Genomic DNA, 13,606 nt, shown 5'->3' with positions numbered 1-13,606 from the left:
TGTCTAGAATGTCTTTTTCACGCCCAAAAAGACATTTCAGTGCGAACATTGCAAACTTGGGCTGGATTTTGCGGCAATGCACTTGCAGCGGGAGTCATATAATGCAAGGAGCCCCATCCGAGCACTGAGTTTCATGGCCGTTTTGATGGCGAGCGGGCTCGTTGCGGCATCTCGCGGAGGCCATGTAATCTACGAAGCGCATGGATTTGAATTCCGAAACTTTATGGGTATAAAGTTCTCAAACTTTTGAGGTGAAAGGTGCATTGACATTTCCAAAGTTGTGCTTCAGACTTTCAATTCCGGAACTTTGTGAGTATAATGTTATAAACATGATGCCAAAAGTGCATTAACTTTTCTAAAGTAGTACATCGGATCATACAACGAGGTAAGCCAAATCAACACACTATCAGACAAGTTGACAAAGTACGCAGTGAGGTGCGATGAGACGAAGCGTTGTGATGCTTCATTTGTGCTGTCATGTCACAGAAAAGACTATCAACATTTTTTTTTCACCTGTGCCAAAGCATCCATGTCAAGACACTAAAGCCAGCAAAGGTTCTTACGTTCTTATTTATTTTTCTACTTTGACTTTTATTCGCAAGGGCACATTCAGCCTCTTCAATTTTCTTGTTCTCGCTACCCGCGGGCTGCCAGAGCCAGAGAGCGCATGCGTTTCTCTCGTGTTGCCCCGACCACCTCGCGGCACACTTCGGTGCACATTTGTTTTTGTCTGCTCCAGTTGATTTTTGCCTGGCAGAGTTTTGGACGATTTCTGACTAGCAGACTAATAAAAGAAACAATGGTCACTCGCCGCCATCACTGTGGGGACTCGATACATTGTAATGCGTTTGCTTGAGTGCGACCTCTCCAGAAAGTCTTGTCTCGCCAGTGGAGGATACCTAGCAGTATGTGTATGGTTCTCTGTGGGCCAAGCGTCTCATGTTTTTTTCGATATGCCTTCGGTAGCCACATTAGGTGCCCAAAGTAAGCATTACATTGGAGGCAACATGCTTTCCTTTGCGTTTTTTTTTTTTTTTTCATTGTGTTGCTCCGCCCCCACAAAAGAAAAAGAAAAGACATTGTTGTGGCGCAGCAAATTGCTACATGGTGAAAGTTCGATTTCGTTACTTCTTTTCCGGAAAGTAAAGGTCCACAGGACGCTTCAGTTGCCGGATACTTTTATTATATTATGGCGATAGCAATTATATGGACACTCCAGCCACATTCACCCGCCGTGGTTGCTCAGTGGCTATGGTGTCAGGCTGCTGAGCACGAGGTTGCGGCATTGAATCCCGGCCACGGCGGCCGCATTTCGATGGGGGCGAAATGCGAAAACACCTGTGTACTTAGATTTAGGTGCACGTTAAAGAACCCCAGGTGGTCGAAATTTCCGGAGTCCTCCACTATGGCGTGCCTCATAATCAGAAAGTGGTTTTGGCATGTAAAACCCCATAATTTAATCTTTTTTCCAGCCACATTCCTGCTGTCGCCCTCATGTTCCATATGAAGTCCAAGGGCGATAACATTGTGACTGCATGCTGCATGCTACGTGTGCAAGTGAAAGCATGGGGGGGTGGGAGTGGCATGGGTGAGCTAGCGATGGTGACTCCGTCTTGTGTGTGCAAGGGAGAAAAGCGGGGAGGATGGCCACCGCCTTCTATCACGCGCGATACATCGCGGGGATTGGAGGGAGGGGGGAAGGGGGGGGGGGCTTAGGATTCTGTGATCTGTGAATCTGTGACTGCGCAACATATTTATTTGCCTTGTTTGACGCATCATATACAGCGACATTTTTTAGATATGTAGATCTATTGGAGACATGCATATATTTAAATATCTTGTTGCGAGGTTTTGTGTATACGTGCAGTGCAGTTTGTTTCCAGTGACACTTTTTTGCCCTTTATCAAGCTGTATCTTCGCATTTGTATATTCCATTGTATCTTTGCATTTCTAATGAACGAAGACGAGTCATATGAAAATGAGTCAACCTACTCCGCGCAATATTGGTTTGGTTCATTATCTGCCAGGCATGCATGTAGCACACAGGCATCTCTCATTTAGAAAAGTAACACACAGGTGTGAGGATAAATGTTCTTCTCTCATACACTAGATTAAGCATGGTTACGTGACATATTGGACACCCAAAAAGTTGAATGGCATGGTGTCGTGAGGTTTGACTGCTGAAGATGTTTCCCAAAAAAAGAATTTGTCGCCATATGGCTGCCATGTATGCTGAACATGCATTTCATTGTCCACTGTGAAGCGTTGGAGCAAATGGTTCAAAGAAGGAAGTGGAAGTTGTAATGACGATCTAAGACCGGGCCAGAGCCACTGTGCAATCACCCCCAATGCAATTGCAGTGGTTGATGAGCTGACTAGACAAGCACGGAGGATAAGCATCGATGAACAGGCAGAGCGTGTGAACATCAGTCATGCTTCGGCTCACGCCATAATTCATGAACATCTCGATTATCGGTTCTTGTGTGCGCAATGGATGCCCAAGATTTTGAACCACTGCCAGAAGATCGAGAGGTTCGGCGCTGCCTTGACTCATATGATCCGGTATCACAATGAGGGTGGCGACTTCTTGTCTAGAATTGTCACTGGGGACGAATCATATGGCCACTATTACGGGCCTGAAACAACGGCAATGCATACAGTGGAAACATTTGAATTCACCACCCCCAAAGAAAGCGAAGGCCGTCATTTCCACTGGAAAGCTGTTGTTGACTGTTTTTTCGATCATCAGGGGCCATCACTGATCAAATTTGCTAAACCTGGAGAGACTATTAATCTTTTCCGATATTGTGAAGTGCCGGATCAGCTGTGTGTCGCAATAAAGAACAAACGACGTGGAAAATTGACGAAGGGATCATCTTGCTCCGCGACAATGCCCATCCCCATGTCGTTGACTTGGTTAACGCAAAACTGGCAAAGTTCAAGTGGGAAATGCTGCAACATTCGCCATATAGCCCAGACCTGTCGCTTTGCAACTTCCACAATTTGGGGCAACTGAAAAAAAAAACAGGTCAAGGGAACCAGATTCATGTCAGACGATGATGGGAAGGAGTTAGTTGCATACTTTTTGAAGCAGCAACCCAACCAGCTTGATGAGATAGGAATCGCGACTCCTTAGGGGGCACGCCACCGTATTGCAACTCGTCATGCAGACGCCCTTTTTTCAGCTGCTGCAGGCAATCTTGATATGGGGTCCCGCCACTTCCTGCTCCAACGCTGAAAGCTCAGGCTTTTTTGGGCCGCATGTCGTCAACGAGATCGCTTGGCTGCCAGCTGACGACTACATCGACAACGACCACATCAACCTGCATCCCCTGCTTCTAGCGGTGGACTAGTCTGTCATCTGGCAACCTGGCACAAGCATGGGAATCTGGCACCTACATAAGCCGCTGTACCACTGGGGTTGTTTGGGGCACACCACCGCATTGCAACTCGTCATGCAGACGCCCTTTTTTCAGCTGCAGCAGGTTATCTTCCCTATGCCACGTACTGTCGCTCTAGCAACCCATTTTTGCTAGCGGTGTCGTGCCCCAAAGACGCCATCGAGTGTTGTCAAAGGATGCTGTGTATCGCTTGCTTCCAATGGCCCACCTTATTTCTCTTCTCCTCGTTTTATCTGGTGATGTTGAACTAAACCCAGGCCCTAACGGAAACGATGCTCCGCCTTCCTTGGAAACAGTTTACCAAGCCATATCTTGTATTGAATCCGCTCAGGGCACCGTACTTGACAAGCTTGCCTTGATCCGGTCCGTTCAAACAAACATTGAAGACTCGGTGCATCGTCTTTCAGTGCACGTCGAAATACTTGAAAAAAAAAAAACTATTGAAACAAACCCAGTAAAAGTAGCTGCATCCGAAACAAACACTGACTTGGCCGAGCTTGCTTCAGACGTTAAAGCACTGACAAACAAGTGCGACGACGCTGAAAACCACTTGTGACGCACAAACCTATTGTTCCTCGGACTTCAGGACGAACTCGGTGAGAGCTGGGTAAAAGCTAACGCCTCATTTAACAAACTAATGCCTCATTTAAGATCCGCTTTGATAAGTTGGTTGTTGGCAGAAAACTATTCACCTACAACGCCGAAACAGATTCCATTGTAGAACTACATTCATAGCGGTTAACGCAAGTGCCGTGCGACACTTCCTTGTCGCAGGTCCAGCTGTCAGAATGCCTGCGCACAGCTAAAACTAACAAAATTTCTCTCCTACTGACAAATATAGGAAGCTACCTGCCAAAAAAAGAAATAGTTGAGGCCATCCTCGAAAACCATAGCACTGGCATCGCTTTATTTGCTGAATCTTGGTTAACACCTGATATTCACGATTCAGAATTGCTCCACGGCAACCAGTCTTTTCATATCTACAGGCGAGATTGAGTAGGTCATCGGGGAAGCGGCATTCTTGCTTTTGTAAATTCAATTTTTTCATCTGCTTTACTCGAGATAAACAGCCACAGCGAAATAATGTGTCTGAAAATTTGCGTTCCCTCATGTACCTAGTACACTACTTGTATGTTATCGAGCACCTGACACGGATCATTCTTTTATGACGGACCTTCACTCTGTGAAGAAATTTGGTTAGTGCCGACGTCTAGGGCATATTATACCGAGCAGTCTCTTTCTTATACTCTTCCAGTATTATTAAATAAATTAAACAAAGAATTGTTTGACCCCTTTGACCATTCAAGTGATGTTATTAAGCGATATTTTCTTAGCAAGATTACGTAATATTGCACTCAGTTTAAAGCTATACCTCTTATTATTCTTTTTTTCTTTTCCCCATGACCTGTTATTTGTTATTCTAATACCTATGTGTGTGCTGCAATGCATAGCACTGCTTTTTACAAAGTGTTTTGTTATTTTGTTTCAGTGTTTATTTGGAAAATTGAAAATCTCTGCCTGTTTACTGTAAAATGTAAAATGGGAAAAATACTTCGGCATCCTTCGCAAATACACTAGATTATTGCGGTCATCCAAAAGAAAATTCTACAGTCACACTCATCTAGAAATATTGCGTGTTAACCCCAAGAAATTTTGGAATTTGCTAATGCCCAACGAGAACAGTTCCTACAACATATGCTTAAAAAGACAAGACGGCACAGATGTTCTGCTTTACGAGCGATCAGACACAATGAATTCCTACTTCACCTGAGTTTTCACCCACGAGCCAGCGGATAAGAGCATTACTTTACCGAGCCTAAATTTTATTCCAATGCCACCCGTAACCATCACCATCTGAGGGAATTTCAAAGCTCATCGATAACCTCAAGCCATCCACTTCACCCGGACCTGATAACATTCCTGCTTAAATACTTAAAGGCACGAAACATTTCACAAGCCAAATCCTGCAGCTAATCTTTGCCCAGTCCCTCAATACCAGTCAAATTCCGGACGGCTGGAAATCAAGCAAGGTTGTGCCAATTTTTAAGAGTAGCGACCATGCTGACCCCTCTAATTATCGTCCCATTTCATTAACATGCATCTCATGCAAGCTCTTCGAACATATATACTCTACTCCCATATTGCGAATCACCTCGATCACAATACTTTCTTCTTTCCCAAACAGCATGGTTTTAGGGCAGGCTTCTCGTGCGAAACCCAACTTTTTGAATTTGCAACCGATCTTCACCTTAATTTAGATTCTTCATTTCAAACAGACGTCATCTACTTCGATTTTTCAAAAGCATTTGACCATGTTCCTCACCAACGTCTATTGTGTAAACTTGCATGCTTATCACTCGACCCTCTTGTCTTATCCTGGATTCGCTGCTTTTTAACTAACCGCTCACAGTTCACCGTCATCGCCAGTCATGCGTATGAAACTACTGAAGTTATCTGTGGAGTTCCGCAGGGTTCTCTTTTTGCTCTGCTTCTCTTCCTAATTTTCCTCAACGACCTGCAATCTGGGATTTTGTCATCCGTCCGTCTTTTTGCGGATGATTGCGCCATTTATCGCCGCATCTCTGATAATAACGACCAGGAATCATTACATCATCATCATCATCATCATCATCAGCTTGGTTACGCCCACTGCAGTGCAAAGGCCTCTCTCATACTTCTCCAGCTACCCCAGTCTTGTACTAATTGTGGCCATGTTGTCCCTGCAAACTTCTTAATGTCATCTGCCCACCTAACTTTCAGGCCGTCCCTTGCTACGCTTCCCTTCCCTTGGAATCCAGTCCGTAACCCTTAATGACCATCGGTTATCTTCCCTCCCCATTTCATGTCCTGCCCATGCCCATTTCTTTTTCTTGATTTCAACTAAGGTGTCATTAACTCGTGTTTGTTCCCTCACTCGTTTGTTCCCTCAATCGTTCATTAACTCTCGTTTGTTCCCTCAAATGGAATCATTACAAGACGACCTGAGCCGACCTAAGCAAGACGACCTTAACACCCGTGCTTTCAGGCGTACCTCAAGGTACCGTACTTGGTCCCCTCCTTTTCTTAATATACATCAATGACCTACCTTGTAATATTTCTTCTCATATCCGACTCTTCGCTGATGATTGTGTGGTTTACCGAGCAGTTACTAACCCCAGCGACCATTTGGCGTTACAAAATGACCTATCGCGCATACAAAACTGGTGTACCACTTGGCTCATGTATTTAAATGTAGCTAAAACCGTGTTAATGTCTATTCATCGTCGTCGTAATTACGATATCCCTAATTATAGCATCAATAACACGCAGATTGCAACAACGGATTCATTCAAATATCTTGGTGTGTACATCTCGCGTGACTTAACTTGGACCTGTCATGTTAACCACATAATAAACTCTGCTAATCGTACTCTAGGTTATCTACGCCGTAACCTTTTCCTCGCTCCTCCCTCTATTAAACAACTTGCTTTTCTAACCTTTGTGCGGCTCAAGCTTGAGTATGCCGAAGCTATTTTTGACCCCCACCACAATAACCTTATTAAAGCCCTCGAGTCGGTTCAGAACCGTGCGACACGATTTATCCTGTCAACTTATTCATACAATTCAAGTATCTCGGCACTAAAAGCCCAAATAAACCTACCCTCTCTAGCCTCACGCCGTAGAATAGCCCGTCTTAAGCTTTTTCATAAATTCTTTCATTCCTTGCCTTTTGACAACCCGTACATAAAAAGAGCACATCGCATTGCCCGCACCAGTCACTCTAATACAGTATATCCCCCACAAGCCCATACCGTTACTTTTCAGCAATCATTTTTTCTGCGCACAACACGAGACTGGAATGGCCTGCCTGCCGAAGTTGCCACTATCATCGACCCACTTGCATTCAAGCGACTCATCGAAAATATCCCTTTGTAATTTGTAGTACCTATCTTTGTCACTAACTCCCCGCTCCCTCATGTAATGTCTCAACAGAGACCTTTGAGGAAATGAATAAATGAATAAATAAAAGCAAAATCCAGAAATGGTGTTCTGACTGGCTTATGCAGCTTAATATTTCGAAATGTAAATGCACGCACATCTCACGTAAACGTTTCACTGCCCTTTTCCCGTACTCGCTGAACTCCACGGCGCTATCAGTAACAAACTCATACAGGTACCTGAGAGTCAAAATAACTAACAAGTTAACTTGGGTGGACCATATCATGAAACTTTGTGCTAGCACTTCCAGAACATTTGGTTTCATCCGAAGATCGCTGGCTATGTCCCCTCCATTCATCAGGCAAGTAGCACACGAAACATACGTCCGCTCTAATATGGAGTATGCCTCAGCCATATGGAACCCTCACCAGGTTTACTTGATTCAGTCGCTCGAAGCCATTCATAACCGGGCAGCCAGCTTCATAACTTCCCAGTACTCACCTTGGGACAGCGTTATTGACATGAAATTGACTCTCGGATTCGAACCCCTAGCACTCCACCGGAAACTTGCAATGCTCTGTTTTTTTCATAAATTATACTTTAACTTTCCTGCACTGTCCGAGAACTCATTGCATGCTTCGTTACGCCCATCTCACCGTTTCTTTAACTCCCTTAGCATACAGCATTTGCATGGTTCTTCCAACGCCTTCAACAAATCCTTCCTCGCCATCGCCATAAAAGAATGGAACAATCTTCCCGAAGCCGTGGTTTCAGTCAAATCCCTCCAAATTTAAGCAGTTACTGTCAGACCACTTGAACCCAAAATAGCCACTTTTTCTCACGTTTCCTGTCCCAGCAATCCAACTTGCTTGGGTCATTGCCTATTTTTCCTTCTCTTCTTCTTTGCCACTTTTGTTTAGCGTTTTTAACATTTAGGTGTACAGTTTTCTTTTAATTTATGCTACTCAGTTTGAGATACTTTCATTGTTCTGTTTATACCTGAAGTTTTCTACACAGTTTATTATTTATTTTTCTGTTACCTTTGTTTCGTTTTTTTTGAGCTGATGTATGGCACTTTCCCATCACTGTCTCCCCCCCCCCCTTATGTAATGCCTATGAAGTCCCCCTTAAGGGAATAATAAATGATGATCATGGTGTTAGTCAGTGGGGCAAATGCCTCAGTGCTCATGAAGACAACTTTTAAATAAAGTGCTCCGTCTGTCATACATTCGCTTTAGCTCACTTTCATTTTACTCGCCCTCGTATATTTTGCAGAACCCCTGCTCTTTATATGGGCTCTCCGTTGCGACTAGAATTTTGGTGCAATTACTCGAAATACATGACCGGTGACAGCTCCTCCTGCGCGATGTGACAGCTCCTCCTTCTCTGTGTTACATTGCTACTTTGAGCCGTATGTTTGTACACTGTCGAGTTACTTTGCTCTGTTATTATACCCCCCTTACTCAATGCCCTGTCAAGGGGCCTGTAAGGTATTTTCAATAAATAAATAAATAAATAAATAAATAAATACATAAATAAATAAATAAATTGGAATGAAGGACAGCGTCATTGAGATTGTTCCTTGGCTGTTGCATATGTACAAAAATGTGAGCAAGGTTCTTGAATGACAGTTTAATTAAAATATTTGACCTCAACTTCTTTATTTCACGGTCTTTACATTTTCTATATCAGCGGCATGCACTACTTTGCTGGTTTCAAACTGATATAGTTCTAAAGTTAGTGTGATATTTTCTTTACTTATTAAGTAGACAAAAGCATGGAAGCATTGATACGAGTTACTTCGGGCACAATTTGTGAGACATACGAGTATATTCCTTTATGAAAAAATACACATTTTACTTGTCTTGACAATGCGTAGCATTCGAAAATTCGTTTGCAGCATCTTTGGCAATTGCAATGCAGTTATAATTCATATATTTTATCCCTCTACAAATTCTATAAGGAGGAGGCTGAGCTGCAACATGAGCCCCCTAGAAGGAAATTTTTGGCTACGCCTCTGTTGGTTAGGTAAGTGTTAGAAATTAACGCATTGTAACTACAGGAATTTTCAGCATCCAATACCGTCTGTTGTTTTACTGAGCATTGCTTTGATGTCATGTTACCAGGTAATGCCTGACCACAAATGGCGATATGTAACCCTGCCTGTGCTCCCCAGCGTATGCGTGTAGATGGCAGTATAAAAGGAGCACACACTGGGCAACAGGGGAAGACGATCAGAGATGATTGTTCAAAACACAGGTTCAGTTTGTGTTCAGTTTAGCCTTGCATGATTGGCCTAGGTAACGCCGCGCTGCCAGCGTGTCTGACGCCTCAGCATAGAGGTGGCTGCCGTACAAGCATAGTTCATGAAAAGCAATTGTGATTTGTTGAGGATAGGCTTGGCAGCTGAATTGTAAGTGCCATGGTAGTGTGGTGACAAATCTTGTGCCATTCATTGTGTGAATGTTAATGTTATGTTGTTATTTAATTTTGTAGCTCAAATTAACACTTCTGTTTACATTTGCCTTGTCTCTGAAACAGTCCTACGGTGGTAGGCAAAAGTCAGGAGACTACGGTACCGGGCAAGAGCTTAAATTCTTCTAGCACAGCTGTGCAACCATGAATTGTCACAATGTATTGCATTGATTGAACAGATGCATGTAGGCAGCACAACTCGAATTCAGCATGCCATGCCTGGGCTGATCAGAAAAAATATTTTTTTGCGGCATCTCTCGTCTTCAAGCTTTTGCTTGCGACTGTACCTCTAAAGCAGAGCTGCTGCAACATTAAGGAATCGTTACAGTGGTCCTTGTGTCACGAATTCTGGCGGTCTGGAGGGACAAGTTGCACACCCAAAGCACACATTCATAATTATAGAACAAACATTATACAAACAGCCCTAAACATACAGTGCGACCACATTAAGAATGTGGAGAGGATGAGGGCAGCTGCTTCTGCATGGTAGATTATCTCATCAGAGATGCAAGCATGACTAAAGTTGGATGCATCTCCCTGTTGCCTTAATTGGCCCTGTCTGTATACATCAGTGCGCTCCTTACCTCCTACATCTCTTCCCCGAGATTGTTTAATATTTACATACTTTACACTGAAGCATTTAGCAAATTAATTTTCTAAGGTGTGTTCACTTGATGCACAGACCTTGTGCAGCAAGACACGGTGTTTTTTGCAGATGGCATTGCAGGCAAGGAAACGCTTGATTACGTGCCTGCGCTTGTAGCTGTGTTTGCTGTGTTCTCCAAACGTTATGTCTTGTCACCCTGTGCTGCGCTCCTGCTGGCAGGATGATTGTTGCGTTGGACACCGCTATTGCCTGCCGCACTTTTATTTCTTTTCTCTTTTCTCGTGCCTACAGGGCAGCGTACCGTTGTTTCAGAGAAGGGCACGAGGTTGATGCGGTTAGGCATGACAACTTTGCTCGGTGTCCTGATGATGTACGAATGGGGTTTTGTCGCTGGGTTTAGAACTGTTGCAGCGGCCGGTAGGTCATGAACCCACACAGCCCCTCCAGACTGAGAGGAGGAAGGTGGGAAGCTGTGTGCTGTCGGTCACAAAGTTCCTCTTCTGGCTACATTTGGCCATTTCATCTTTTCGGTAGACAGCAGTGGATGGCCACCTGGGCTCCAGGTGGTCAGATAACTTTGGCAACCTCATGAGGAGACTTTGTACCATCAGAAGCTGTGTCGGACTGCACCTTGTAACTCCTAGAGTGTCCCTGTATGCCAACAAAGCAAGAAAAGAGAATTTAAGGAAAGGGAAGTTTAGGGAATGTATACAAGAATGCTAGAAAATATATTATGTACCTGATTAAATCAAGCTAGGTGAATATGTTGCCACCACATTTCAAAGGGGATACCAATAAATCATGATCGTCATTATCATCGTAGCATGCCACTTGCTTTACGATGTGAGATGTGCACCACGTGGCATCTATACATATTCCTTTTGCAATGCACTTGCATATTATTACACCAGGAGGCACCTCATGTAGAAGTTGGATAGGTAGCAGCACAAGGTACATTGGGAAGTCCTGAGGAAGAGAAAGAAGATTATGGGGATTTATAAATATTGGTGTAATGAAAAACATGTATGGCATGCCTGATTAATTCAAGCAGGCTAGACGACTATTTTTCACCGTCCAGTTTCAAAGTGAATGCAATTAATTTGTCATCATCATCATTAGCATCGTATCGTACCATTTGACATGCGATGTGACATGTCTGTAGCACGGCTGAATCTGCAGTCACGGCGCACCAGTAATCCCGTGATCTGTTACGTCACGTTGGCTTCTCTATATATGTAACTTGCACAACCCAATGAACTCATTGTTCGCCCAACTGCTGGCCTAGCTACATGGTGGTAGCGGAACCCCGCGGATATGTTGATGGCGTCCGCGCTACTACCGCCCCCGAAGCCTCTGGATCCATCGCACGACCCTTAGGTTGCCTGGAAAACTTGGAAAAGTGAGTTTCTGCTGTTTTCCACTGCTACGCAATTGAACAAGCAGCCAAAAGACGTTCAAGCAGCCACGTTGCTAGTTACCATAGGCAAAGAGGCTAGGAAGTCATACAGTACCTTCAAGTTCGAGGAAGCGGAAGACAGTAATGACGTTGAAGTTCTGATTAAGAAATTTGAGGAGCATTACAAGCCTGCAACGAACTTAACATCCCAAGAATTTCGTTTTGGTTCAAGGAACCAAAAAGAAGGCAAGACATTTTATGAGTAGCTAACAGAACTGCGTGTGTTAGCGAAGAGCTGTGAATTTGGGGACCTTGAAGACTGCATCTTGCGTAGCAGAATCATTTTGGGCACTCAGGGTAAGAGCCTACAGCAAAGACTTATCGCGGAAAACCCAACGTACCAAAATACAGTCGACATTTGCCGCGAGCAAGAACAAGGCAAAGAGCACTTTTGTGAGATAAGTGATGCTACGAGCGCCAGCGAACGCACCATAGTAAACGCGGTAGCAACAAGAAAAAACGTTTGCTACAAATGTGGGGGTCAAATGCACCGCAGTGACACGTGCCCAGCAAAAGGAAAAACACGCAGGAAGTGCGGAAGGCTGATCATTTCGCTCGAGCATGCAAGTCGTCCAACTTTCTGCGCAGTGCCAACCAACAAATGCGAGGGTTACGAGCCGAAGACGATGAATTTTTTTTTGCAAACGTTGACTATCGGTGCGATAACCACCGATCACTGGAGCACAGCGGTCTACATTGAGGGCGATCCCATCACGTGCAAGCTAGACAGGTGCCAATTGTTGTGTCATTTGAAGAAGCGATGTTGCAAAGCTGCCAAAAAAGCCTCAACAAGCCGACAATGTCAAGCTCACAGCATTTTTTGGCCACACAACAGCCGCGCATGCGAAAGTCCAATTGATACTTTCAGCAAATGACAGACCCAAGGAACAAACGTTTTTTATTGTCGAACAAGACGTCCCTGCCACTTCGAGTGGTGCAGCAGCTGAAAGTCTCGGCTTCATATACCGTATGCAAAACATACAGCATGAACTATACCCGCCAGCCCAGTCTTTTGCAGATGTCTTCGAGGGACTCGGGCAGCTCAAAGATTTCAAGTACGACATGAAGCTCAAGCCAGACTCAGTGGGCGTCGTCGTTCCAGCAAGAAGAGTTCCTGTTGCTCTTCAGGACAAAGTCACGGCTGAGCTACAGCGTATGGAAGCACAAGGCGTCATAACAAAGGTAACCGAGCCTACAGAGTGGTCTAGCCATATGGTTACAGTTAAGAAGGACAAGGTTAGAATTTGCCTGGACCCTACAGCGCTTAATAAAGTGCTGCTGCGCGAACATTACCCAATGCCAACCCTAGAAGACGCAGCCTTGCAACTGTCCGGTGCTAAGTACTTCTCAACACTCGACGCAGCATCAGGATTTCGGCAAATTAAACTTTCTGAATCAAGCTCTAAACTATGGACAATGAGCACGCCGTATGGGCAATATTGATTTCTTCGAATGCCCTTCGGCATTGCGTCAGCTCCAGAAATCCTCCAAGCAGCTATGCATAGCTTGCTGAAAGGCTTACCGTGCGTAGCCGTGGTAATGGATGACATACTACTTTGGGGCCGCACGAAAGATGAGCATGACCACCACCTGTTGCTTTTGTTGGCACGTCTCAAAAACAACCTCAAGCTAAACCTCAAGAAATGCACCTTTTTGCAGCCCAAAGTCCGCTACCTAGGTCGCATCCTTAGCACAGAAGGCCTCCTCCTGGACCCTGGTCGAGTGAACTACATACTGGAAATGAAAGAG

The 13,606-nt window shown here is 44.5% G+C and overlaps 1 protein-coding gene across 2 annotated transcripts in view; it reads left to right on the top strand.

The window, feature by feature from the left end:
• Positions 1 to 13,606, top strand: part of Ufsp1 (UFM1 specific peptidase 1) — a 207,439-nt gene that overhangs the window by 29,936 nt on the left and 163,897 nt on the right. The gene's annotated exons all lie outside the window — the stretch shown is intronic.

This window comes from Dermacentor andersoni, chromosome 10 (genome assembly GCF_023375885.2).
Source record: "Dermacentor andersoni chromosome 10, qqDerAnde1_hic_scaffold, whole genome shotgun sequence".
In the NCBI taxonomy this organism is placed as follows: domain Eukaryota; kingdom Metazoa; phylum Arthropoda; class Arachnida; order Ixodida; family Ixodidae; genus Dermacentor; species Dermacentor andersoni.
The sequence above is the reverse complement of the archived record's forward strand: the minus strand, read 5'-3'. Positions and strand labels throughout refer to the sequence as shown.